This window comes from Tachypleus tridentatus, chromosome 6 (genome assembly GCF_004210375.1).
Source record: "Tachypleus tridentatus isolate NWPU-2018 chromosome 6, ASM421037v1, whole genome shotgun sequence".
NCBI classification, from domain to species: domain Eukaryota; kingdom Metazoa; phylum Arthropoda; class Merostomata; order Xiphosura; family Limulidae; genus Tachypleus; species Tachypleus tridentatus.
In genome coordinates, this window is record NC_134830.1 from 92,937,592 (window position 1) to 92,965,041 (window position 27,450).

Sequence of the window (27,450 nt, forward strand, 5' to 3'; positions counted from 1 at the left end):
CACTCTATATACCAGGAATATTATGTTACTGAAATGCTATATGTGGTAGAATATTAGGAACTGGAGTTGAGTAAAAGTATTATTAGAATAAAAACATCATTTATCTCTTTTTTGTTAGTGGATGTACTTACAAAGAGTTCAGACTTTTATTGCTGTATTTAGTTAACATAATATTGATTAACAGTTTTTGCTTATCAAGTTCACAAAATTATTTTGTTCTCTGCACGATAAGACTCTAATAACATTGTTATTATGCTTCCCAAAAACTCTAGTTTCCTAGGAAACATTAGCCTAATGACCAGTATAGAGTTTAACACAAAACCAGTTTCTACAAAGTACAAAAAGTTTTATGCCAAATAATTTTTTCTGAAGGAATATTGTTGCTTAAACCTCATCTGTCATTAGAATGAAATCAAGCTCTCACAGATTTTCAACTGGATACATTATTTCCTGACAATTATTTTTAGCATACATTTATTACACACTTTTTCTAGTCACAATTCTCATTCACTTACTCTTTTGAGTTATCCCAAAAATGTAAAAAATGGAGAATCAACAAAAATGTATATGTGGAACACAGTGAAAATGGGCATTTCCAAGATTTTATCTTGCAACCAGTATTAATTCCATCTTAATTTTTTTTCTCTAACCATCAACAAATGTAAAGCTATGAAAACATTGATTTTATTATCAGTTATGTTATTACAATGTTACAAATGCAAGTGTTCACTTGTGACCACCATTGCAACTACAAATTTATTGTTTCTGTTCATCCCCTCTGCAATAGTTGATACAAATGCAGGTAAGATAAAATGTTCAACACTTCACATGGTGTTGTGTTTTTGACAAACTTCCTACCTTGCAGTCCAAAACTTGTGTTGTCAAATGTGTGCACTTTCAGCTGAGAGTTACTTTCTTTTTCAAGAAACACCTTTTCAGTTTTTTTCCATTTTTATTCATACCATTGTGCTCACTCACTGTTTTTGACATTGAAGTAAGTGGTGAGTAGACCTTATCATTGACACAGTGGTCTTCCATTCAGAGACCTTCACTGTAATTTTCACCGCTAACTGTATATTCTATACTCATTTAAAATTCTGAATCTTCCTCCAAATGAGATTCAAGAGTTGTAAGCAATTCAGAAACTTCATTTTCTGTAAGAGATCAACATTTTCCCTTTCCATTGTATGACTGCAAGATTGAATACATTCTACTAGGTGCTAGAACAGTGCAGACATAAGACAATTCTGATTCTCTGAATAAAGCAGAAGAAAGAAAGCATTTACTGGATCAAAAGAGTGATAAACATCAGTACCAAATAGCTGCCCTTCAGCTCAACTGAGTTTACTAAGTAGACACAATGATCAAAAGTAAATAAAAATCAAGTATACCTAATCAAAGCACCACAACAAGCTAAACGAGAATAAAGTGTAATTGATAGGAATGATTAAATGGGTAAATAAAACAAGATTTAATTCAATGTTTAATAAGTATTAACTTGCACGCACGCACGCACACACACGTTTACCACTCCTTGTAAGGATGCTGGAGTTGTGCAAACCAAAGCTTTCATATTTAAAACAAGATAATTAAAAACTGTTAATTTAAAAATGGGAATGGAAATCATCAAAAGAGCACAGAAACAAATTGCAAGGATTTTATTTTAACACCTACGACTAGGAATCTAAAAGACGTAAACAAACTTAGCTGTAAATAGTATAAATACCTTATTTTCTCAAGCTACAGATCTCTACCTTGACTTCATGTTTAGAGTACTTGTCCATTTCAGTGGAGTCATAATTAGGATTTGCAGCTTGAAAAATTAAGAGTTATAAACTGGACAATATACATATTGCATTTTGATTCAACTTGTTTTGTTTCTACACTTTTTTTTTTATTCTCCTTTTTAAATTAACAATTTCTAATTAAGTATTATGTCTATTTATGGACAGTAAATTTTAAGCTACAATGTACACAATGCATTCAGTTGAATGATATATGTTTTTCAACAGGCCAATGAGCACTTGCTTTTTTTCTCCACCCAACCATTATTTACTAAGACAGGTGGTTTTGTGCCCGAGGTTTCATGTAAACATATTTAACAAGAAGTACTTAAAGCAGTAAAACAAATCTATTATGACAATCATCTACCATTAGAAAACTCACTCAAATAATGTTTGAAAACCAAATACAAAGTTCAACAGTGAAGTTGACAAATGATAAATCAACATGGAAATTTCCAAATAGTGCACTATTTGCATAAGTTAGTTTAAAATTTAAAACACTCAACATTTTAAATAGCAGAAAGTGAATTACTTTGAGAAATTCTTCAAGACAAAGAACAAAGGCACTCAAATTAATCTTAAAACTACCCTATGGCATACACAATACTGCATTCATTATTACTTTCCAGGTTTCAGTAAAATGATCATAGCCATTTTTTCTGTAGAAGCTTTTAAAACTATACACACAAATAATAAGGCTGAAGGAACTGTTACAAATATATGCATTGTTACTATGCTAAAATGAAGCATTTTCAACTAGCATGATGGTGCTTAAATGGTCTCTACATTTCTGCAATGCTTGAATGGCTTCAAAGAGTTAACAATAGCAAAGAAAACTTCAAAACAATTTTAAAAGGGTGGAAATCTCAGCTTTCAAGAACATTTAAAAAAATTAGTACTACAACCTTCACAACAGACTGTTCAGTAGCTGTGCATAGATTTTGGAGCAGTTTACCAAGGCATTTAATTTTTGTTGTAGGCTCAGTGCTTGAGTAGTTTCAAAGGAAAATTTGATCAGTATCAATGCAAAAACTGATAAAATCTCTCCTTCAAGAATCAACATAGCTTTATGACCTATGACAGAATTTTCTTAGTAGGTTTGTTCAAGTTTGAATAAAATATTCTAAAACCATTTATTCAATGGGCTTGTAAAACAAGAATAATAAATATGTGAAGACCAAATGGATGAACTTTGCCTGACAATCACAAAATCAGCTTTCTTTTTTATTACCAATATTTTAGTAGCCTTGGCTACTGAGATAGAAGGACTTGAATGTTGTTTCAAAAGTGAGTCTACATTTTAAGATACTCTTAATGTGGTATATTTTATTATAATAATTGGGAAATTCCTGGGCAAACTACTGTGAACCACAATTGTGGCTCATGTTAGAAGACAGTGGGGAGGAAGGGCGATATGTGTAAGTAGCAGAAAGTATCTATTGTAAATACATTTAGAAAAATTATAACTTTTGATACTGTACTCTCCCTCTGAGCATAATATTAACTTGAATCCAACATTAAATTAAAAGAGAGACCACTGCAAGGGAAGCACAAGCATATCCTCCAAAAATGGCCAAAGAACACCCCTTAACTGAGAGAAATAGATTCGAAGATCTGAGGAAGAGTACCACACCATATCTTAGCCAAGTACCTCTTAGCCATGACAAAGTGAAAATGTCAGAAAGACCAGACATGGTTGAACATGAAAAGAGAATATCCACATGGGAGATAATGGTGCAACAAACAGACATAAGTGGAATCACTCAATCCCATGATGGAAGGTGGGTAAGAAATGGCATGCCCCAAGGTGTAGGGCAGCTAGAGGCCGACAGACTTAGAATTAGTAAAGACTTATTTATATCACAGCTGTGCATAAATTAGGAAAATAGCCACAAGCAATAGGTAATACCCTCAGGAAAAAGAAACAGTGATGTGGTGTAGATAGTAGGAGATGACCATGTGCAGTGTCCTCTACATACTCTATTGCAGAATTGCCTCCAATGGCCAACAAAGATAAGATGCAAGAGAGAAGGAAAGATGATGTAGTTGATGAGAGGAAACATAAAAGAGGAAGACAAAGAGGAACAAGCCACCTGGATCAAACATCAAACCAAATTGGTTCGGGTAATCAGGGAAAGATAACAGAAAGAGGAAGGTTGCAAAGGGAGAAACAGGGAAAAATGAAGATCCCAGAAATAAGCTATGCAAACAACATAATAACAGAGAGCACAGACAGGACAAAGGAGGACATAATGAGAAACTGAGTAAAGGCAGATAGTAGAAAATTAGACCTGAAAGTTAGAAGCCACAGAGGCTGTAGAAAACAAAGAATGATCCAGATAAAAATAAGGGATAAGAAACAGTACAAGGACCTAGGAACACTGAGGGCAAAATTAACCAACTTATGACAATGACAGGCGAGGAGCAGGAACAAATATGCCATCAAAGAGAGGTGTAACAGAAAACACATTAACAGAGATTCAAACAAAGGTAAGGAGAGAGTATGAAGGACCACAAGAATTTCACAGACCTGGAGCAACAGATGCTTCAGTAACCAATGGAGCTGCAAGGAATGGATCAACATAGAAAGAACAAAAGGAAGAAAGAACCATGCAAAAATGGAAAAAAAAAGGCATGGGATAATGCCATCTGATACCCAAATCAAGGAGACTGAACAACCTCTCTCAAAAAACAGAGTGAGTCACTCAGAGACACAGGCAACTGTTGGGTGAAAAGCCTGGAATCCCTGAGTCAATGTCTAGGAGTAGCAAAGGCCACACTTGCATAAATAGAAGGCCAAAGAAGAATGACAAACTGAACAGGCTAAATGTGAAGTTACTCTGCAATAAAGACTGGAAAACCACACCAAAGACCTGACAAAAACAAGGTAGTAAGACAGAGGATGGATGTTGTGTGATGGACCATAGATGACTGGGTTAATAGGACATGTTGGAATGGAAGGGATGAGAAAGGAAAAGGACCACCTGCAGTTGGAAGAACTGAGACAACCAAGGTTAAGCATGCCAGGAATGAGCAACCAAAGTAGCATGGATGAAGGAGACACTCAAAGTAGTAAATGGATGGGAGGATAAATAGATGAGAACTGTCCTGGCTAAAGACATTGACTGTCAAGGTTGAAGGATGGGGAACTGGAACCAAACCCAAGGTAGCTGGGATTGAGGGCAGTGGCAAAGGTATACCAATAAGGTATCAGGATGCAGACAGACACCAAAAAAGCAGCAGGATACAGAGATCAAATCTGGCATAAACAAGACCTGGAAAGGAAATACAATTGACCAATAAAGTAAAGATACCCATGATATGACAAGTCATCAGAAGAATTTGGTTAAGTGGATCCAATAAAAAAGATCCATACTGCCAAAACACAAGAAATGGAACCTTGTATCCCCTGGATGATTGATAGAAGCCAACTGGTAACAATGTCAAAATGGATCATTTCCTGCCTGCAGTTAATAAAAGAAATCAAATGGTCCAAAGCCTGACAAAAAGCCAAGAATCCAAAATCCAAGAACACCGATGTTAAGAGAAATCTCCTACACAGACCACTGACCCCAAGTCCTTCTGCAATCGACCAATGCTGCAAAGCTCTGAAGGAAATCATCCAACACCAGGCCACAAATGGGGAAACTGAGGTTCTTGACAACACATGGGCCTTATCCAATGCTAATAAAGACTAACAAGCAAAAAGAAGGGAAAAATCAATAAAAGCATACAAGTGATCCCATAGAAGTGTATTCTCAAGACAACTGGGAAAGATATCAAAAAATGTTTAATTAAAATAAAGTACAAACAACATTTCCACCTTCTTAAGCCATCTTCTGGTAAACAAAGAGAGTTTGCAACTGAAAATTGCCAGGCATGTCTTGGGAACAAGACTGTAAATGGATACGGGATTCTAGGGAGCATTGCAGTTAGATGTTAGGTTATTCATCAGTATAGTTATAAAGGTATTCCTTTATATTGGTTTAGCTTTGTTTTGAGTTGTTGTATACATAAGGCTTTTTTGATTTTGCATTTGTATAAATTTGTTTCCCTACTTAGTATCTGGGTGATTTATATTATGTTGTGTTCATTTGATTTGCAGTGTTCAAAAAGCATGGAGGTGGTTTTTTGAATCTGGTTTCTATTTTTCTGCTTGTTCCTCCAATATAAAAGTCATGACAGTTGTTGCATTGTCTTTTATAAATAATGTTGGTGTTGCGTTTTTACACAGTATGGACTTCAGTTTTGTACCTGGTTTTTGAATAAATTTGGTGTTTATTGGAATGTTGTGTTTTGTTGCAAGTTTTTCCAAATGTTGGCTATTTTTTCACTGATATTGGGAATACATAGCATGCAGCAGTGCAAAGTTTTGTAGTTTGTTGTTTCTTGGGATTTATTATTGTTTGTTTGTTGTTGACAATGTTGTTGATCTAGGTGTGTGCATAATTTTTTCAATGGTTTTTGAAGAAATTTGTTGATGTTGATGAAGTGTTATTTTATTTTGTTGATTTCAGCATTAATTTTTTTATCGGGTTAGCATAGTTTTGCATCTGTGTTTATTTGTTTTTTTTAATATGCTGAGTTTTTGTTTTGTTTCATGTGCTGAATCCCCTATGTGTGATTTTTATGTGGATTTCTACTTTGAATTGTGTATGAATTCTTGCAATCTTGAGGTTGAGAAATGCTATTTGATTAGTTTTCTTGTCTCCACAGGTGAACTCAATTTGGTGTGTATGGAGTTAACATAGCTGAAAAAACTAAGTGTGTGTTCTGTAGATATGAATCCGGGAACTGTATTGTCAACATGTTTGTACAAGTATAATGGTCTGAATTGATCACTTGAGATAAATTTTGAGAATCGCTTGAATCTCAAGTGATCAATTGAGCCTTACACCCACCATTATATTGACAAAAACACCCTTATATACAAAGAATTAGAGAGAATAAAGGAAGGACCTCACCAAAGTAATCATCCATCCCACCTACACAGCTTTGAGAAGGAACTGACGAGAAGGACTGGCTGACTCCCTTTTGTAGCACAGTCTCCAAGTGATGAACATGCCAAGCAAGAAGGCAAACCACTCAACAAAAATGTACAACATGGAAGCAAAACCCAAATTAGTAGATTTACACTGCAACTTCATTATGTCATTAATAATTACTGAAAAACAATTACAAATCGCACCTGTAAATCAACCTTTTGTTCCACAAAACCTTCTTACTTAATAAAAAGTTAACACAATGTCAGTGATACATATCAAGTTGTAGATTCAACTGGTAGCTTGATACAACATAACACTCGTATCAAGACAAATAAAATGTAGTCCTAATAAAGTCCATTGCTTTCAAACTCATACACAAGTATACCTATTAACTAGAAAACTGAAATAAAAAATTGCCTATAACCTCAGTACCTATGAAGGAACAAAAAAGATTTTGTAGTTACACTGGTTGCAAACTTAAAAATACTGTGATGAACCTGTATTTACCAGCAGTAACCTCCACCTCGTCTATGTCACATCATGGTGCAATTGATACCTCATTCAGAGACTATTGTACCACACATTCTTTCACTCCAGCCACATTCAATAATATTATGTATATCAGGACAACATAGTCTCTATGCCCAAAGATATAAAGAAAAGCAAGCAGTGATCAGAACAATGCATTGGCTATTTTCAATCCCCATACATTATTTTATGACTTGCAATCCATTCAAATTAGGTAGATACATCTTTTATGAGTTTATGCTTTATGTAATCTGCACTACAAAGTTTATTGTGTGGCCTTATTTCTTGAAATTCAATGGCTAAAAAGAATTTTAAATTGTTTAAAGTTTTGTTTGTGTTTTTAAAAAGTAAATGGACTATTACAAACCAAAGTAGAGCATGAAAAAGACCTATCATTTGATGTCTCACTGATCCTTGTTAGTCCTGCCAATTTGAACCAACACTTTTTGGTTTTAACATTCACTCGTTGATCAGTAACAAATGGCAGACAATGGGTTTAGCAATCCTTATGATAATTTCAAAGCCAATTTAAAATTAGTGGGAGTACAGATATTTTGAAATAAATCATGAAAATTCAGCGAGTATTAGTACTGTCAATATTTCATTTGTTTTTTGTTTTTTTACTATATAATAATTAGTATTTTGTTTGCTTGAGATTTATATATTTGCAACCGAGATATTGCATTCACATACTTCTGAGGCCATGAACTATGCAATTTGCACACGTGAATCGCCGCATGACATATGTAGTTTTTTATGATAATGCCTGCAAGAAGTAAAACATATAAACTGGTGTATTTAAAAACATATAATAAGCCAAAGAGGTAACTATTTCTCTATACAAATTTTTAGTTACACATTAGTTAACACACTGTACTGAACAGTTTCAGTCTCCTTCTTTGAGAAATGATACTGACTTATAAAGAAAAAGTTTCAAATTACAATCAAAAGAATCATTATAGAGATGAAAAAATTATATTATAAGGATAAGTTAAGATCTTTTGACATTTTCTCTCATGAAAAGAAGAACTGATCTTTCAAAGTTTATAAGATGATCCTGGAAATCCATAAGGTAAATACCCAATTTCTTTATGTATTTTCACAACAGAGAAAAAGAGTAAAACCCTGGAAAATATTGGCTTGGATCCAGGCAATCTTATTTCTTAAGTAATGAGCTATGGAATGAGATGGCATAAACAGTATCACAGGTTGGCATTTTGCAATAGTTTGGAAAAATCAATGATTTTTCTTAAAAATAAAGGAGGGGTTTAAATGTTACTTTAGGGGTGGTGACACAAAGGCATTCGTAAAGTATAAAATGGTCCCTTGTAGTCCTTACAAATGGAATTTCAAAATAATGCCTTATATCAATGTTTCAGTAATTCTCAACATATCTTATACTTCCATTTCAAGAAAAGCCTTCAACTAATTCGCAACTAAAAGTATGTATTGGTAGTATCAACATTCTCACTAACTGTTTCTTACATCATTAGTTTCCTAATACCATTTTTAATAACTTCTCTATTATTTCTCCAGTAATTTGCCTTTTCACAAACACAACATACTTCTTTATATTTCCAGAAATATATTTATTCACACTGTGCATTTGTGAATTTGTTTGCTCACAAATTTAGAGCTAGTAGGATAAAACATAGCAGGTAGATTTGGGGGGTGTTCTTATTTTTATGGCATAAAAATTTAACTGGGGTGCTGAAGAAGTGTCTGAAAGATGCCCTGAATGTCACCCAGGTATGATAGGATTCTATAATTAAATTTGTAGGGTTGCTGAAATCAAATTTGACATGATATTAAGTGTTTATAACCCTTATGTAATCCTGGGAGGGCTATGTTGAAGCAGTGTTCACACCCCCACTCACAAGCTAAGGGAACCAAACTTGTTCTAATGTATGCATTTTTAAATACAACACTCCCTTTGAGGTAGTTATAGAAGTAATTGAGGATAATGGAGGAACTTGTTTAATACACTAGGGCCTCTGAATCCCACAGTAGACACGAGTATTTTATGCTAATTTGCAGTAATTTTGGTATAAATATTCCAACTCCAGACAAAAACACGTTAACAACCTGTTACAATTAACCTGATATAATTTCTTCTCTTCTTATAGAATTATTAAATAAGTACTAATAAATTTACAGTAGAAACAAATTGGCAAAAATGAAGAAAGTAGTACAAATAAAAATAGCTGGTACTTAATACTCAAAAGATCAATATCCAAATTGTAAAAATCAGATGTCTCCTACATTTGCATTATGATTAAATTAAGTTATAATTAACTCTATTATGTGAAGGTAAAAACAGAAAGCACCAAACTCATATGTACATTGGGCAAACATAACTTAGGTTCTGTGAGAAAGAAAAAATTCATTACATTATTTCTTTCAGTAACGCATAAAAAAAAACCTTACTTGTACAAGGTGTAAGCCTTTGAATTTAAATTTAAAGGGTTCTTTGCAAAACCACATTTAAATTATATATTAGTTTTTATTAAGACTTACTTGTATTGTTCAAGGTATCGGTATTTAGGTCTTATTATAAGTTGTATATCTAGGAGGGTCAGGTTCAAGAGTTAAGTTATTTAAAACGTAAATTCAAAATAACATCGAAGTCACTAATAATATAGTACTATTAACAGTAGTTTATCTGTATCATTTTTTTTAAATACAGAAAAACAGTTTTATAAATCATAAACTACAACTACAGATTTACACTGATACATTCATTCGTTATATCCTTTACGTACTATTGCTAAGCCTAGAAAACAGAGCCATCATAAACACATTCTGAACATAAAAACAAAAGTTTCGAGTAATACAATCTACTTACGAAGTCTAAAATCTATACGAACAATATAATACGTGATATAAAATTGAAATCCTGTGTACAATTTTTGGTAACAAATCGAAAATAAATAAATATAAATTTAGTTATTACAATTGAACACTGTTCCGAGTAGAGATACTAGGAATAGGATAATTCTGGGAATAAAAAGAAAAGAAAGTTGAACTTAGTTAATTTTTATTTTTCTTATAAAAGCTTTTCCTTAACGTCATAAAAAATGAAAGGACACATGAATAACAAATTTACCTAAATCTCCGAAAGAAAACCTTAAAATACAGTAGCATAAAGAATCTTTAACACAAATCATTGAATTTTTCAATGCTCTATAAATTCATTTAAAGTAATGTTTATACGTTATGTCATGAAGTTTAAAAGTTAAAAACAAATACGAAAGGGAAGATATGAACATTGGATACAACAAAATATTTCTTATGAACATAATAAATATGCTGAATATTAATAAATAAATACTCCAGATAAAGCCTGAATTGCACTTTAATGTTATTAATAAACACAACGTTTTTTTAGTTATTTTTTTTAAATGAAACATTTTCAGTATGTACAAAATGGATCACTTCACTCGAATCCCTTATTACTGATGGTTATTAAATTTAAATTACACTGTAACAACCATAAATAACGAATTATATTCAAAATTTTTCTTTTTATTATTTTTCAGAACTGTAGTGCATATTTAAGAGATTTTGACATTTTAAACACCCGTTAGATAAAGCGATTCTTACCTTTTTTTTTTTTTCAACAGAACTTGTAGTATATAATATCTCAACACTTAGTCCGCAGACTTAAGCCACAATGCTGAGTACCTAATTTCAATTCCCAGGGGTGAAAAGGGTTCAGATAGCCCATCTTGTAGGTGTGCACTTAACAACAACCAAACTAATCCTCCCAGTATCCACAACAAATTCTTTAAAAAATGTGAAAATAAAGTAATATTCTCAATATTATAAAAAGCATATTATGACAGTCTTGAAAAACAGAATATCAAAACTCCAAAAAGATTTCATGTGTTAATTTATCATTTCATATTAACCATTTTTTGTACGAACCTGGACGAAAATGCAGTGGTAGAACATAAGTTGAAAAAAAAAAATTATTTATTGTCTTCAAATTAAAAGTCGGTTACTTTTTAGTTGGGCCTGGCATGGCCAAGCGCGTAAGGCGTGCGACTCGTAATCCGAGGGTCGCGGGTTCGTGCCCGCGTCGCGCTAAACATGCTCGCCCTCCCAGCCGTGGGGGTGTATAATGTTACGATCAATCCCACTATTCGTTGGTAAAAGAGTAGCCCAAGAGTTGGCGGTGGGTGGTGATGACTAGCTGCCTTCCCTCTAGTCTTACACTTCTAGATTAGGGACGGCTAGCACAGATAGCCCTCGAGTAACTTTGTGCGAAATTTCAAAACAAACAAAAAACTTTTTAGTTTTGTTGTCAAAAGTTATATTCGAATTTAGCTTTGAAACTTAATAAGGCATTTTAATTTTTAAACATTAAAGCATAACCTGGTAGAATGTGTAACTTTGAATTTCCATGTGAAATTATACCATGGAATAAACTTCCTATCTAAAAGCCCCCCAGTGTCTCGGCGGTATGTCTGCGGACTTACAACGCTAAAAACCAGGTTTCGATACCCGTGGTGGGCAGAGTACAGATAGCCCATTGTGTTGCTTTGTGCTTAATTCAAAACAACAACAACCTATCTAAAATTATAGTTTTATTTAATTCGCATTTACGGTATATGACGAGTTACAAGGGATTTCATAGCTTTATAAAGCAGTGAGATTTTCAAACAGTATTTCACAAATACAAAAAAAAAAATCAGAACTTAATTGAAAATCTTCAGGTTGCACAAACATTAATTGTTCCGGTACAGATATCCCTGCCAAACGTGCTAGCCCTTTCAGCCGTGGGGGCGTTATAATGTGACGGTCAATCCCACTATTTGTTTGTAAAAGAGTAGCCCAACAGTTCACGGTGGGTGGTGATGACTAGCTGCCTTCCCTGTAGTCTTACACTGCTAAATTAGGAATGGCTAGCGCAGAAAGCCCTCGAGTAGCTTTCTGCGAAATTCAAAACAAACAAACAGTTCTTAAATCAGTGATGGGAATTTTTTTAAAGTCTGATAAAAAGATGTTTTAAAAAGTAATTAAATAAAACTTACGAATTCGCTGGACAGTCAACATTGTTTCATTAGGGGGGAATGTTACTTTACTACTCCTTTGATAATGTTTAAAAAAGCTACTACTTATACAAAGTTATGGATTTTGTATCTGAATCTTCTGAAACATTTAGTAAGATATCACCAATAAGGCTTCTTTTTAAAACAATTCTGTAGATGTAAGAAGAAAGCAGAGGGCCAGGTGATTAAGGGACTCAACTCATAATGTTCGAATCCCCGTCACACCAAACATGTTCGCCCTTTCGGTTGTGGGAGCGTTATAATGTAACAATCAATCCCACTATTCGTTGGTAAAATAGTAGCTCAAGAGTTGGCGATGGGTGGTGATGACTAACTGCCTTTCCTGAATCTTACACTGCTAAATTATGGACGGCTAGCGCAGATAGCCTTCGTGTAGCTTTGCGCTTAATTCAAAAACAAACAAACAGAAAAAAGAGGATTTATGTGACAAACTTGTTAACTCAGGACTTAGTGTTAAGATTTTTTTTCGTTTTCTTTAGAAAAACGGAGCTGGAAGGAGTTATCTTTAGATGTGGTGGTTAATGCAGTAAATTTAAAGGAATTTAAAGAAAGCTTGATAAATCTTTGAATTGCAAGGGTTGGCTTTCTGTTTTTATTTATTCTTTATTTTTAAAATTTTGGTTTGGTTGATTGGAGGGCCGAGATAGATGAATAGATACTTTGTTCTCCTAAAACATTGTATTATGATATTTTAATATTCTTTTTAATGTTATATTACAATTCAGTTTTCAGTTATATTACAATTCTACTGAAATAACTAGTAAACTAGAAATACTTTAAAATTATAAAATAAATCAGCAAAACAGCCAAATTCGTATCCTGATTCTTTGGATATGTGGGAATTCGTGTAATAAATTTGAACTTGGTAAATATGACGTTACTACTTTATTTGACATGTTACAACAGACTTGAGGACTGAGAATGAAATCATTAACACTTCCAAACGCAAATTTATACCTTTATGCAATGTGTAGCTTGAACTTATACGAAAAATTTCCATCATATCTTTTCATCTATATTGCAAAAAAAACAAACCGTAAATAACAAGTTGCAACTGATTCCTAAATTATCAATTCAAATAACGAAATTTCTAATTAATATTTTATAAATTATTTATATTAGTGTAAAGTTACATAATGGGTTATATGCGTTATGTCCGTCTCGTTTACTCAAACACCAGATTTTAGTGTTGTAAGTCCATAAAGTTACCGCTGACAAGAGAATAACTTGCAAGTGGAATATCAGTCTGGTGAGAACTCTATGACTCCTATAGAGACTATTTCGAAAAAAACATCAGAAATGGAACGATCGGTAGATTCACTTAATCGCATATATAGAAATAATTCCCCTGGCTATAGGACAGTCAGTGACAATAAGAAAAAAAAAAAAGGTCACAATATCCGTATAACACGGACCTTGGAAGAGAGGAATAACAAAAAGAGCCGGTGAATGAAAGCATAGTACACTGCTTTATTTGTATTAGTACTGTTCAAAGGAATTCACAATTCATGAAAGGACAGTGATGAAAACTATGTTTTATTTTTTTAGATATTTGCTAGAGAATGCATGATGTTAAGATAAAAAATATTTATAATAGTAGTCCTAAGATGTTCGTTAATTTTAACAATTTGGACACTGAGAAATATTTAAAAAAAGCTATATTATAAATACAGCTTTAAATCTACGGATTTACAATGCTAAAATAATGGGTTTGATTTCCCTCAGTGGACTCAGTTGATGGCCTGATATGGCTTTGTTATAAGAAAAACACACACACACATACATTATAAATACAAGAACCTGCAAATATCAAAACAAAACTCGGCTACCTCAAAAAAAAAAAAAAAGAATTTTTACATCAGCAAAATGAATGTAACAAATACAAACAAATTAGATATAAATCTAAAAGAAGAAAAGTTATCGTAACACATAATGATGAGCAATGGCAAGCAGATGTAGTTGATATGAAACAATTGAAATATTGCAATAATAACACAAATTCTATTTTAACAATTATAGATATGTTTAGTAAATATGCTTGGAGGTTTCCAATTAAAGATAAAAGCGAAGAAGAAATAACAAAATCGTTTAAAATCATTTGTAAAGAGAGAAAACTAAAAAACTAATAAAGGAATATAATGTATTATTCAAACATTATGTAAATGAACAAAAATATTCAATAGTTTACAACTAAAAGCGATGTTAAAGTTCAGATTGTTGAAATACTCAATTAAACTTTGAAGACTAAAGTGTGTAATTGATTTGATACTTAAAATGCAAATACACAGATTGATATCTTAAATAAATCAATAAAAAATATAGTAATGTTCATCACAGATCAATTAAGATGACTCGAGTTGTAGCAAGTAAAAAAAAACAACAAAAGTTAAAGAATATAATAATATATATAATTTAAAACAATTCCCACTACTAAATATAAAGTGGTGATAAGGGTACAATTTCAAAAAAAGGTAACTCTCAAACTTCACTGAAAAGATATTCCTTATAACTGACACTTTGCAAACAGATTTTATAACTTATAAAATGATCAAAAAATTGAAAGAAGCTTCTACGAACAAGAATTAATTAATTACAGTAAAAAGGTAAAGTTTGTAAGATTGAAAAGTTAACGTTGCAAATATATCTGAGATGTTTTATTTTTAATTGTAATATATCCATTACTAATTTTTCTTTCAAATCAGATTTGGAATGGTTTCCTTGATATTTTATGGGTAGTTATTCTCTCATTCTATTATATAGATTGATGCTATTACGTTCATGGAGAATTCTCAAAATACTTTCCACCTCTAGATAAACTCCTAATCATTCTTTTACTCTTGAATTAATATTGCACTTTCGAGTTCTGATAGCATAGTAAGAATACTTCCTCAAATTGTTCACCATTAAAACAAACTGTTGATGCTTATTAGTCCTCACTGTTACGTAGTGTTTAATTTCTGCATGTTGAATTATTCGTGCTGAGTTAACTAAACATTACGCGTTTACCATCTCTGATGCCTTAAATTGTAATATCTTTACTAAGAAGCTTTTCATTTAAGTGTTCAATGACCGAAGAAGGTCGAAACGTTGTTCGCTCTTCTATGTAAAATATTTTCTCAACCCAAACGAGCCGTTTATGCATATAAACTTATTATTAAATATTAATGAATTTTTAATACGTAAAAGTATTTGCATTTATTTAAATACTATTTTATTTATATAACCTGGATTTTAGTAAAATGAAAATATTAAAGGACTTCAAAATAGAACTCCCTTATATTAAGAGACCAATCTCTTATATTTACCATCAATTTCCATTTTTTTACGATTAATGGGTTTAGGTAGAACCATTGGGATTTTATAAGTTTTAACTTTTCATATGTTTTCACATTTTTTCGTTTTTACCTGAATTAATTTCTTTTATTAAGTTTAAAATGGTTGAGGGAGTTTGCTAAACGAAAATGACATAGTTGATATTATAAACTTGAAATCAATGATTTCATAAAGTTCCTTACTGATAGAAACGAAAGAAAAATATTTTCTAGAATATATTAGTTTCATGAAATTTAGTTTATAAACTGAAGATACTTGGTCAGAAAGAGATAAAGTGTGATATATGCGAAAGCTATTAATATTATAAATTATCTAACAATAAAGCTCACATCGAAAGTCATAGGAAAGCATTCCATAAATATTAAGCTTTTCAAAAAGTTGAATCAGCTTACGAAAAACGGTTGAAAACTTTTTTAATAGCCAAAGTTAATAATCATACTCATGAAAAATACAAACATTTTGATTTTCATAGAACTGATGAGCTATAACGGAAAATAAATTTAAAGTTAATGTTAAATGTTTCATGATTATCGAAGGCAAGAAAAAACATAAAATTTTCCTTAAAATTAAATAATTATAGTTCGACTGATTTGGCAAATTATCATAAAGATGTTGTCAACAAACTTTTAAGAGAAAAAAGACAGGTTTAAACGAAAGGATTTGGATGGACCTTAGAAAACATAGACAGGTTAAAATTTCGAATCAATATACACCATTAGGTGGTTCATTGTACATGGAATTACATAAAAAGATACAAGAAAACACCGTATTAAAAATGATTATCAGTATTGTTTCATGTATTGTGTATTAGTATATTAATATCCAGTAAAGAGAAAAAAATTATCCAAGACGAATTAATGATAGTAATAAACCAGAAAAACTGAAACATATTAAATCACTCAAAGGCCCTGTTGCCATAAATGGTATTAGAAAATTTGAAAAGGAAGAATATACCAGTAAATGTCTACAGTTATGATGAAGAACGTAGTATTTATTCATTAAGAATAACTGAATGTAAACGAGTTTGTGTTTTTTTCGTATAGCAAAGCCACAAAAGGCTATCTGCTCAGCCCAGCGAGGGGAATAGAACCCCTGATTTTAGCGTTGTAAATCCGGAGAGATACCGCTGTACTAGCGGAGGGCGAATGTAAACGAGAGCAGCATGTTAACCTTTTATATGTAATATAAAACTAACGCACATTACTGTCTTATCAAATAACAAAGCATGAAAGAAAAATATATTCATAAGATAAATGTTTACAGTATTTTTGTTCAGAAGATATTTAAAAAAACACGAAAAAGACTTATGAGAAAGGAAGTTGTGAAAATTCAGTTAAAGATTTTAAATATTCAATTATAAAATTTGTATATGATAATAATAGTAAGCAACTAGATTATTTAACTGAAGAAGAATTTAGAAACAATCATATTTTCATATCTGTGATTAACCATTTGATATTATAAAGAAAGTTCACGACCGTATCCATTTAACTGGAAAATACATAGGACCCGTTCATAATAGGTGTAATAAAATCCTTCATTCGTCAAAATATTTATTCATAATATGAGTGATTGTGATAGTTGTCTGTTTAATAAAGAATTACGTTAGGATGATAAAGAAATTTATCTAATTCAAGACAACGCGGAACAATATATTTTATTTTATAACAGAAATCGATATACGAAAATTAAAATTTATAGATTCTTCACAGAATATACAAAAATATTATAGAATATTATCGATGTCATAGTTGAATTTACCCAGGAAAGACATGAATCAGTTGGTGATCAAAAGAAAAGTTGATATGATGTTAATGCTAATAAAAATCGGTTACGCTAAGGTAACATTATATCGCTGTAAAGTTACCGCAACAAGAAAGGTGAATCTTAAAATGAAGTAGGGGTTGAAAAAGATGACATATTTGGTATTAGAAAAACCAGTGATTTGGTTCACAAAATTCAGAAGGATAAGCGATTCAAACCAAAAATTATGCACCATAATCACTTTTGGATTACATTGGTGAAAGAAAGGCCAATTTGATAATGCTAGTAAAGAATTTTTCAATGAAAATTTAACTCGAGAAGCCCACGGCTTCTGTTGAAAACACTTACAGTGATGAAACCGCTAGAAGATCCACTTGATCACTTGTCTAGAGAGATCTCCCCTAGCAAAGGACATTTAGTGACAACAAAGAATAAGATGCCATTCCATCTGTATCTCAAAAAGAGATAATATGAGTAATGGTGGTCTAAAAACACGTTCAGTACTTTGTGACATAATCATCCATTCTGGCTTCCAGTCTGCTATCAAACAACAATTTAAACCATCCATAAGCTAATTGCGCCTTTTGTAAGACACTCCATTAAACTATACTATCATTACCGCTTGTCAGGGTGGCCCAGCAACCTGTCTCTGAAGACGAGCTATCTGGTGACAGCCTTCGGAACTATGTTTGTTCCAGACTTACTACTGAGGTACCCGCGAAAGGGGAGATCGCATGCTACAAATACAATTTTTTAATTTTTCACGGAAGCAAGGAAATATATTCGATGTATATATAAATGTATATATACAAGTAAGTATATTCGATGTATATATAAATATATATACATAGTCTCTGTCAACATGGATCTTTATATTCTATTTTTATTTTGTTTATTTCCAAAATCATTGCATGTGAGTGTGTGTGTTTTTACAGCAAAGCTACGTGGGGCTATCTTCTGTGTTCACCGAGGGGAATCAACCCCTGATATTAGCGTTGTAAAACCGTAGACTTACTGCTGTTCCAGAGGGATACTCAAAATCAATACAGCTATTGTTTCTTTTTTCACAACGGTTTTTATAATTATGTAATAATCTGCTGATAGAAAAAGAACATTAGTGGACAGTAATTCTATATTTATACATCCTTCTACGCATGAGCGTCCACAGGGAGTGGCGAGAATTGGCACTTGCCCTTCTTAGAAAATTAGAAAAATAATTCTTCTTCATTCATTTAATATATGTATGTAATTTTTAAGTTTTTGTTATTCACTTCACTATTTCACTTTACTTATTACATTTAATTTTCAATCCTAATTAAAACCGCCAGGTTTGTCAGAAACATCGCTTAAAATCTCTAGATTCCTTCCCTGTAGCTAAATATTGAGAAGTGTCTCTACCATGGTGGCTATATATTAATTTGGCATGGCAATTGTCACTCGAGTCATCAAAGAGACTGACACGGCATTGAAAACATCTCCTGAGTCTCGACACAGTATGATCGGGGTCAATCTGTTGACACCTGATAGTAATACAGGCAGCATATCATTAAAGAGACCAACGTTGTCTTTCCAACACCTCATTAGACAGTATGGTTGGGGTCTACATTCCGCCGATATAATACAAAGAGAAGTATCAACGTCAAAGAGATCGACGCGGTCTTGAAGACATCCCTGGATCCTGACACAGTGTAATCGGGGTCAATCTGTTGACATCTGATAGCAATACAAGCAGCATTTCATCAAAGGAGTCAACGCTGCCTCGACGACATCTTCTGCAACAGTGTGGTTGGGGTCAACCTTCTGCCGATATAATACACAGAGAAGTATCAACGTCATAAGCGTCAACAACGATGTGTCATGAGTTAGATCATAAGTAATATGCCTGTTCTCAGCAAGTTACTGTAGTTTTGATTTTGGGGAGAAACACATTACATGTTGTCAATTTACTCATCATAAGGTAAAAAACATTCAAGCTAATTTTGTAAAAGCACTATGACTTTGAATATGAAGTTTTCGTTATGATTACGCTCAGAGGTGTATCAACAACTTCAAACTACTCGCTTCATTGTTATTAAGATTAATATTTGTTGTTTCTTGCTGTAATTCACGGTCATCCTATTTCTAGAACGAAAAATGCGAGGTCAATCAAGTTGAAAAAACCTTTACAGATGGCGCAGATAATTTAGTTGCTTTGCACCATACAACACCAAACCAACCAACCCTTACAGGCTCGGCATTGCCAGGTGGGTTAAGGCGTTCGACGCGTAATCTGAGGGTTGCTGGTTCGAATCCCCGTCGCACCAAACATGCTCGTCCTTTCAGCCGTGGGAGCATTATAATGTGACGGTCAATCCCACTATTCGTTGGTAAAAGAGTAGCCCAAGAGTTGGCGGTGGGTAGTGATGACTAGCTACCTTCCCTCTAGTCTTACACTTCTAAATTAGAGACGGCTAGCGCATATAGCCCTCGAGTAGCTTTGCGCGAAATTCAAAAACAAACAAAAAAGCAAAAAAACCCTTACAGAAATGCGATAGTGAAATTAACAGGTAACAAATAAAGTTTTTTCTTTCTAAACAAAATGTTTGATAATTATCAGGAGGCTACAAAGATTTTGCGTTTGAAATTTGAAAATTTTCTAATGCATAAAAGTGTTTTTGATCTAAAATTACTTTGCAAATTGCACAGCCAACATTCGAAAAGAAAAGGTGAAACAGCAAATTATTTAAAAATCTTAAAAAGGGATACAAAAATCAAAATTTTATGTACGATAGCCTTGTAATGTTTATTGATAGTCTGCACAATTTCCTAACGATTTGTCTCATTTAATTTTGAAGTTTGTTTTAGTTAACTTTATATTTACATGTACATTACTTACACTGTTAGATCTATATTGCAAAATTCCGGCTCATTTACTAAAATTGTAGAAAATTCTCAAGTGTAAGAATAAACACTGGTGCAGCAGCAACAGTGAATATATTTTTAAGAAACTTTCCTACTCAAGCATCAACACTATGTTAGACTTGAAGTTGGTGAGGGTGAACCAACCATCCACTCATCTCAATATTAGCATCCAGTGAAGTGGTGGGACCATCTTACTCCTCCCAGGGTTTATATGTTGCAACATACATTGGTAATGTCTCTGCCCTCGCATCATCCTGGAAGGGAGAAGCAAAGCTGTTGGTTTCGACTGCCAATTCCTTGGTAGGTATTTGGGTTAATTTTTTTTTCCCCGAAGGGGGACGAAAAATAACCTGGGACGGACAGAAACTCTTGTTTCTCTTCACCCCACACGCGGCTGAAGTTAATTTAGCACATAATTTGAAACTTATTAACTGAACAGGAATGAAACATTAACAGAACTAGAGTGGTAGAAGTGAAAATTACCTTGGTTACCGTTGACAGGTTTACGTTCTCTTTGCTACGAGTCGGTCGATGCTGTGAAAAGGGCCGGCGAGCCGGAAAGCGTGTGATGAGTCAGACGTGAAGCTACAGCGCCCATTTTCTCGACAATGTTTGTTGGCGTAGTTGTGGTCATGACGGAAAGAGCAGGGAGATGCAAAACGAATACGTCGGCACAGTTAATAAACGTGACTGTAGTTTACTAAAATTTACATTCTTAAAGACGGACCTCTTTTCAAGGCTGGAATCAATAGATCTAATGAAACTGAAATTTTGCTGTGGGGGGATACGGGAGTACCCCGAGAAAACCCACTTTCATGGCCAGGACGCCGGATAAAAGTGTTCTGAACGTGCCCGGAAGCAATCTGTAGGGAGAAAGATACAAGGACCAACGAATGGTATACTTAGGCCAACTGACTGATACTTACGAACTATCGCCTAGATCGAAAAGCTTAAAAGCACGCCTATATTAAAGATGTACATTTCGGCTATTGAAAAAGCCTACATCTGGGCCTAATTATATAATTCGATTGGTAAGAACACGAGAATCACAAGAACAATCACACAATTTGTAGGCCTGTGATGCAATAAAAAAATTCAACAGATCAAACTGTAGGGGGGATGATTGTATGCACCATACCCCCACCTAAAATGAAGGAGGGGATGTATACCCCCATCCCCCCAGGATCTAGGACCCTGATGGTATGTATACCTTGGACCTTTGTAAATGCCTGTCATAGAAAAAGAGCAAGACGTAGTTTTCCATTGACACAGGAACATCCAAAACACCAGTTGATTCCGTGGTATATCAGGCACTTTTAGCAAACCCACAACTTTGTTTTATTGAAACAAATTCAATTATGGCAAGTAGAAATAAACTAAACATGAATGAAGAGGTCATGCTCTAACTATGTCTATGAGATTCACTTGCAGAGTGAAGTAATTATTACAGGCTTTTGTTCTGATAGCACTCTTGGAATGGATATACTGCAGAGCTTAAAATCCAATTTCACCTTTCTAATTGATGACTGATGCTCCATGGTAGTTATTCAATGCCAGTCAAATGAACCCAAGGAGTAGAGAACTTCATGCATGTAAATGAGAGGGAGAGGTAGTCACAGTACTCCCATACACCAAAATGATGTTCAGTGGTTTACTATGTACAATTTAGGCCCAGCATGGCCAGGTGGTCAAGGCATTTGACAAGTAATCTGAGGGTCGTTGGTTCGAATCCCCGTCGCACCAAACATGCTCGCCCTTTCAGCCGCGGGGGTGTTATAATGTTATGTTTAATCCTAATATTCGTTGGTAAAAGAGTAGCCCAAGAGTTGGCGGTAATGACTACCTGCCTTCCCTCTAGTCTTACACTGCTAAATTAGAGACGGCTGGTGCAGATAGCCCTCGTGTAGCTTTGCGCGAATTTCAAAAAACAAACAAAAAATGGACAATTTCTTGTGATTCTAGTGTAATGAGATTATTGAATAAGACTGTTTTCTACCCAGAAGGTAAGCAGCATTTGCTTGAGTAGTCATCTGTCTAATGAATGATAAAGTCATAGCGTTGTTCTTTAGTTTTGAATTATCACTTATGTAACTACACGCTGCTTGATAAACAAAGCAGAAGTAGCTAGTGCTAGGAGGTTGTGTTCTTCACGCTGCATCCAAAATAACCACTTGGATGCAAACACATCCGAGATTTCTAGGTGAGGATTTTGCGTACAATCCGCACTGAATGTAGCAGTAGCAACTCAACTGGTTTGCAGAAAAAAAAAAAGCGTATTTATTAAATCAGAAGGCTCATTTGGTCGAACCATAATGACATAACATGACAAATACAAAGACATCAAAATTAAACAGTTACTACACAGCCTTCCCTGGAGCACCAGATAGATAGTCAGCAATAAGATATAGGCGTTAAGGTACGAAAATATATAGCCTTGTGTGTGTGTGCTTGGTCATCTCCAATAGTGATTGCTAGAAAGAAGGAAAATATTCCCAAGTTCTGCATAGATTTTAGATTAATTAAAACGGAACTTACATTGACACTTTCTCATTGCAGCAAACAGACAAAGAGGAATGAATCATTTAGTTTAATACTTTAGGCCTGTTATCTGGATAATGGCAAGTCGAATTGATTAACAAGAGCAGATGTAAAACTGCTTTTATCGTGAAAGATGTCTCGTACACGTTTTGCATTTCTCCGTTCAGCCGCTATAACGTGTCAGCCACTTTCTAGATGCTAATGAACCTTATACTCACGGAGTTTTAATGAGAAAAGTACCTGTTTATGTTCGCAATATCTTGGTTCGTGGCTACAAAGGATAACTTGAAATGATATTCTATTGTATAAAAAAGGCAGGCTTGAAACTGAAAATAGGAAAACGTGCATTAATGTGCTTGGAAGCAGAATTTATCAGTCATGCTTTTGGTAGAGAAGATATCTGCATGAATCATGCTAAAATAGCAATCATGCAAGATTGGTCTCAAGCTGTAATCGTTAAAAAGTCTAGTTTTCTTTGTTTCATGTTGCATTACTGACAGTGTGTGGTCAATTTCTTCAAAATTGTCTGATCTTTAATACTTCTTACTCAGGTAGAGATGTACGTAAACTAAAGTAAGAAATGCGAGCATATATTCTTGTCACTGTAATGTGCTTTAGTAGAATCCCCAGTGTTAGCATAACCACAAAAAAATGGTTAATTCCTGTTGTCAGTGGAAGTGAAATTAAAGTCGTGTTGTTGTAGTCGCATTTACTAGTCGTATACTCACAGCTACTGAACATAGATACTATGTGACAAAGAAAGAATTGTTTGAATTTGGTGGTACTTATATGGTAGAAATTTCATTGCTTAAGTGAACCATGAATTACTGAAATAGTTCGTGAACTTTTCAAAGTGTCTACTCATAAAGTGACGGGGTAACTGCACTTTCTTTAATTTTGGTTTTAGTTTCTGTCAGTTTAATCACGTATTCACATAATTTATTATCTCTCTTAAACGAAAATATATAGCATCTAATTTAATGTTTGTTTTTATGCGTTTATTATTGATGTGTCAAGTATGTGACTTAATAATAATGTGTCGTATGCTTTCTTTTATTAAGGATTTATTGCTGTAATGATTGGGACATAATATTAAAGATACTGTTAAAGCAATTATTGTAATCATTTATTGAAAGGTTTGTTTGTTTTTTGGGATTTCACGCAAATCTACACGACAGCTGTCTGCGCTAACCGTCCCTAATTCAGCAGTGTAAGATTAGAGGGAAGACTCAACTAGTCATCACCATACCGCCAATTCTTGAGCTACTCTTTTACCAACGAATAGTAGGATTGATTGATACTCTATAACTCCCACACGTTTAAAAGGGCGAGTATGTTTTGTGTGACGGTGATTATAATTGGTTTAGTGTTGCTTGTGTCACGCGTTTTGGGGAATAACTTCTTGTCTCCTGTAAAACGTAAATACTTTTAAATTTTTGTTACACTCTGAGAAAGAGACGTGATGTGAGTATGTAGGCATACCATGGTATTCAACCTCTAAACTAACGTAAAATGTTTCTAAATTACTGGTTACATTCCATACAATTGTGGTGGCAACACATGCTTACAGAGTTTACAATGTGATGGTTTCCACTAACCAAAAAAATCAAATTAAAGTTTAGGCTTCAGGCATAGTTTCTTTATCCAGTTTTCTCCAAGTTTATCTATAGTAAAGTCTTGTTTAGTATCACAATTTGTAGTATTTAGACTTAAGAGAAGGAATATTTCAACACAACACTAACTAGTAGGAAAGAGCAATGACTATCCACTATTATCTGTGGGTACAAGAATAAAGTTTTCTTTTTGTATTCTGTTTACTTGTTCAAAAACTTGTCCAGTATGTTTATTTACGAATTAAGAGCATTCAATCCCAGTATTCCATCAAATGCATTTTCGTAAACTTCCGGAACAAACTCTGCTGTCAGTGTGTAAAATTCTGTGTGCTACTTATCAGAAAATTGATTTTTTTAAATGAAATACCACAAATACATATTCAGCCTGCACACAACAACAGAACATGATTCATCTCCAAACAATGTCAATGATAGAGGAATAGGTTACATTACTCCAGCAACTCGCTGATAAATTCATTTTACGCTTGTCAGTTATATGTAATTTATATTAGAGGTAATCATTCTCCTTATTATCAAATGTTTTCTGATCATTTGTTGGAATTGAAATATCTGTACTATGAAATACATAATTGTAAACATAGTCTTCAGAACTGGTAATTTCTATATTACATAAAATAATGTCATCGTATACTATTTTTGAATAAAGATTATCTGAGGGGTGTCATTGCCATTACTTAATAACAGTAGTTGTGCCATTTACTGAACAGAATATTGAAGACTACATTTATCCTTTAATTCTTATGAGTAATGAGGTTAGTTGATCCTTGTACTAGTGACTGAAACTTCCTTCATGCATTAGAACTCATGTTAGGGTCATATTTATGTACAGAATGGCATAAAACTTGCACCCCATAGGGATTTTGAATAACAATGATAAACATAGTCACATTTTTATTTATCAAATGTTGAAATTGATAGCCATTGACTTTGAAGCACTTACTGATACAAAGTTAATGGCCAGCAATTCAAATATTTATAATAATTAATAAAAAAGTGTTTTATTCAAAATCACTATGGGTTGCAACTGTTATGCCACCATGTATACTTTCAGCTTTAGTTTCTTCAGCAAATGGTTTTGGTTTACGTTGCCATTTTCACAAAGCTATCAAGGGCATCAGTGCTAGCCATCACTAATTTTGAATGTAGAAAACGGTAATACAAAAGATTATTAAATTACTTGTTTTGACAAGTGCACAGTTTTGTTAAACTTTCAGAATAAGTTTCCTAAGTGACAAACTTTTTTATTCGTTTGACTTCCTGATATACAAACATAATCAATACGTACAAGTTGAAATGAGATAACACAATTCCAGCATTATGCTTGAGAAATTATATAAATGAGACTTTAGCAGAAATAATCTAAAATACATTTATTGCTTTGATTTAGACACTGTTTACAAGCAGAGCACAAGATAATCCTCACAGATATATCCAGTAGCCAATCTGCAACTGATATAACAATGAATTTTTAGTTATTCTGTGAATAATCAAATCTACATTTCATGTGAAAATTCAAACATTTCCTACTTTCACTTTATATACAGAAGTAGCTCATATTTTTATACATTATTCTGATACATTTTACAATTGTAAAAACAAATTAGTCTGATGTTCCTCCATCCCTTACTGAAATCACTATGGCATGCATCTTCTTCTCATGGGCTCTAAGATTAGCTTTCAGGGTATAGGTTTTTGAGCAGAAAGAACAATGAAAAACATCTCTGAAAACTAGATGGGATTGCATGTGTCTTTTAAAGGAGGATTTGTTGAAGAATCCACGGTTACAGTAAGAGCAATATGTTTCACTTTTACCAAAAGCAAGTTTGGACCTTAAGGACTGTTTAGTGGGCCTTCCTCTTCTTGGAATTACTCGAAACCCTCGTTCTAGGCTACAGTCTAATATCAGAAATGCATATTATATCATTAGATATACTGACATGTAAATGATTTATAAAGCTGTAGACATTCCATTATTGTAACTCATAAGAAATTATTTGCAAATAACTTTCTCTGATGTTATATTTTTTCACTATGTCAAAGAATATGATGCAAGAGATTAGAAATATATTTATCAAACTAAATAAAAAAAAAATATTCAAATTGGTTACCATTAATAAAATGGTAATGTATTACAAAATTTCCAAAACTTTATTTTCATTACATTAAAAACTATATTAGGTTATGTAATACAAACTTCAGAACTGAAAGGAGAGAAAGAAAAGTTTAATTTTATTTCTAATAACAGTAACAAAATGCTGATGGTAAATTCAACAGATGTTTTACTTATGTCTGATAACTATTATTGCTACCTTTACAATAATTTTTTCATTGCAAAATTGTTTTGTGACTCACTCTTTTTCAGCTAAAGAATTTAAAATTAATGATGGACAATTAATTATTATTGTGATTTAATAAGCAAAATATATTAAGGTTATTCTTTAAGTTTTTCAGTTAAGATTGTCACTAAATTATGAGATTGTTGGAAAAAATACAACATATATTTCTATCACCCAACACATACATTTTATCAGCTTCTCATGCTTTTCTCAAAATACCTCTTGCAAATTGAACGTGTTGTATTGTTTAGCTCGAGTGACTTTTAATACTGGTTTCAGTTTCACAACTCTTATTTTCATAAAACCCCAGCTGCTCTTCATCCTTAATTCAAACAACTATTATAAAGTTACTCTCAGGAACATGGGCAGTGCAACACTTATTTAAAATTTGTCATGTGTTGCTTAATGCTTCCTAGGAATATGTTCTTTTATATGAATAGATAGCTACTTAGTGGTATTGCCTTCATATTATTTCTTAGAAGTAAAATATGCAAACTTGCAGATAAGGAATGTGCAAGTTTGATTTAATCCACTTTATAATCTAATGACCCTTTAATTTTTCAAACTGAATT

General features: G+C 33.1%; 1 protein-coding gene and 1 long non-coding RNA gene across 28 annotated transcripts in view; both read right to left on the reverse strand.

Moving 5' to 3' along the window:
- Positions 1-10,533, reverse strand: part of LOC143253052 (uncharacterized) — a 71,872-nt gene extending 61,339 nt beyond the window's left edge. For 8 of the 26 annotated variants that reach the window (XR_013029317.1, XR_013029313.1, XR_013029325.1 and 5 more), the window contains exon 1: positions 10,143-10,304. This is a non-coding gene — a long non-coding RNA (uncharacterized LOC143253052). The other 18 variants (XR_013029341.1, XR_013029331.1, XR_013029332.1 and 15 more) reach the window with 11 other exon arrangements.
- Positions 10,534-25,897: 15,364 nt separating this feature from the next.
- Positions 25,898-27,450, reverse strand: part of LOC143253054 (uncharacterized) — a 64,869-nt gene continuing 63,316 nt past the window's right edge. For both annotated transcript variants that reach the window (XM_076506209.1, XM_076506206.1), the window contains one exon: positions 25,898-26,438. The gene's annotated coding sequence lies outside the window, so the exon portion shown is untranslated. The remainder of the gene's footprint in view (positions 26,439-27,450) is intronic.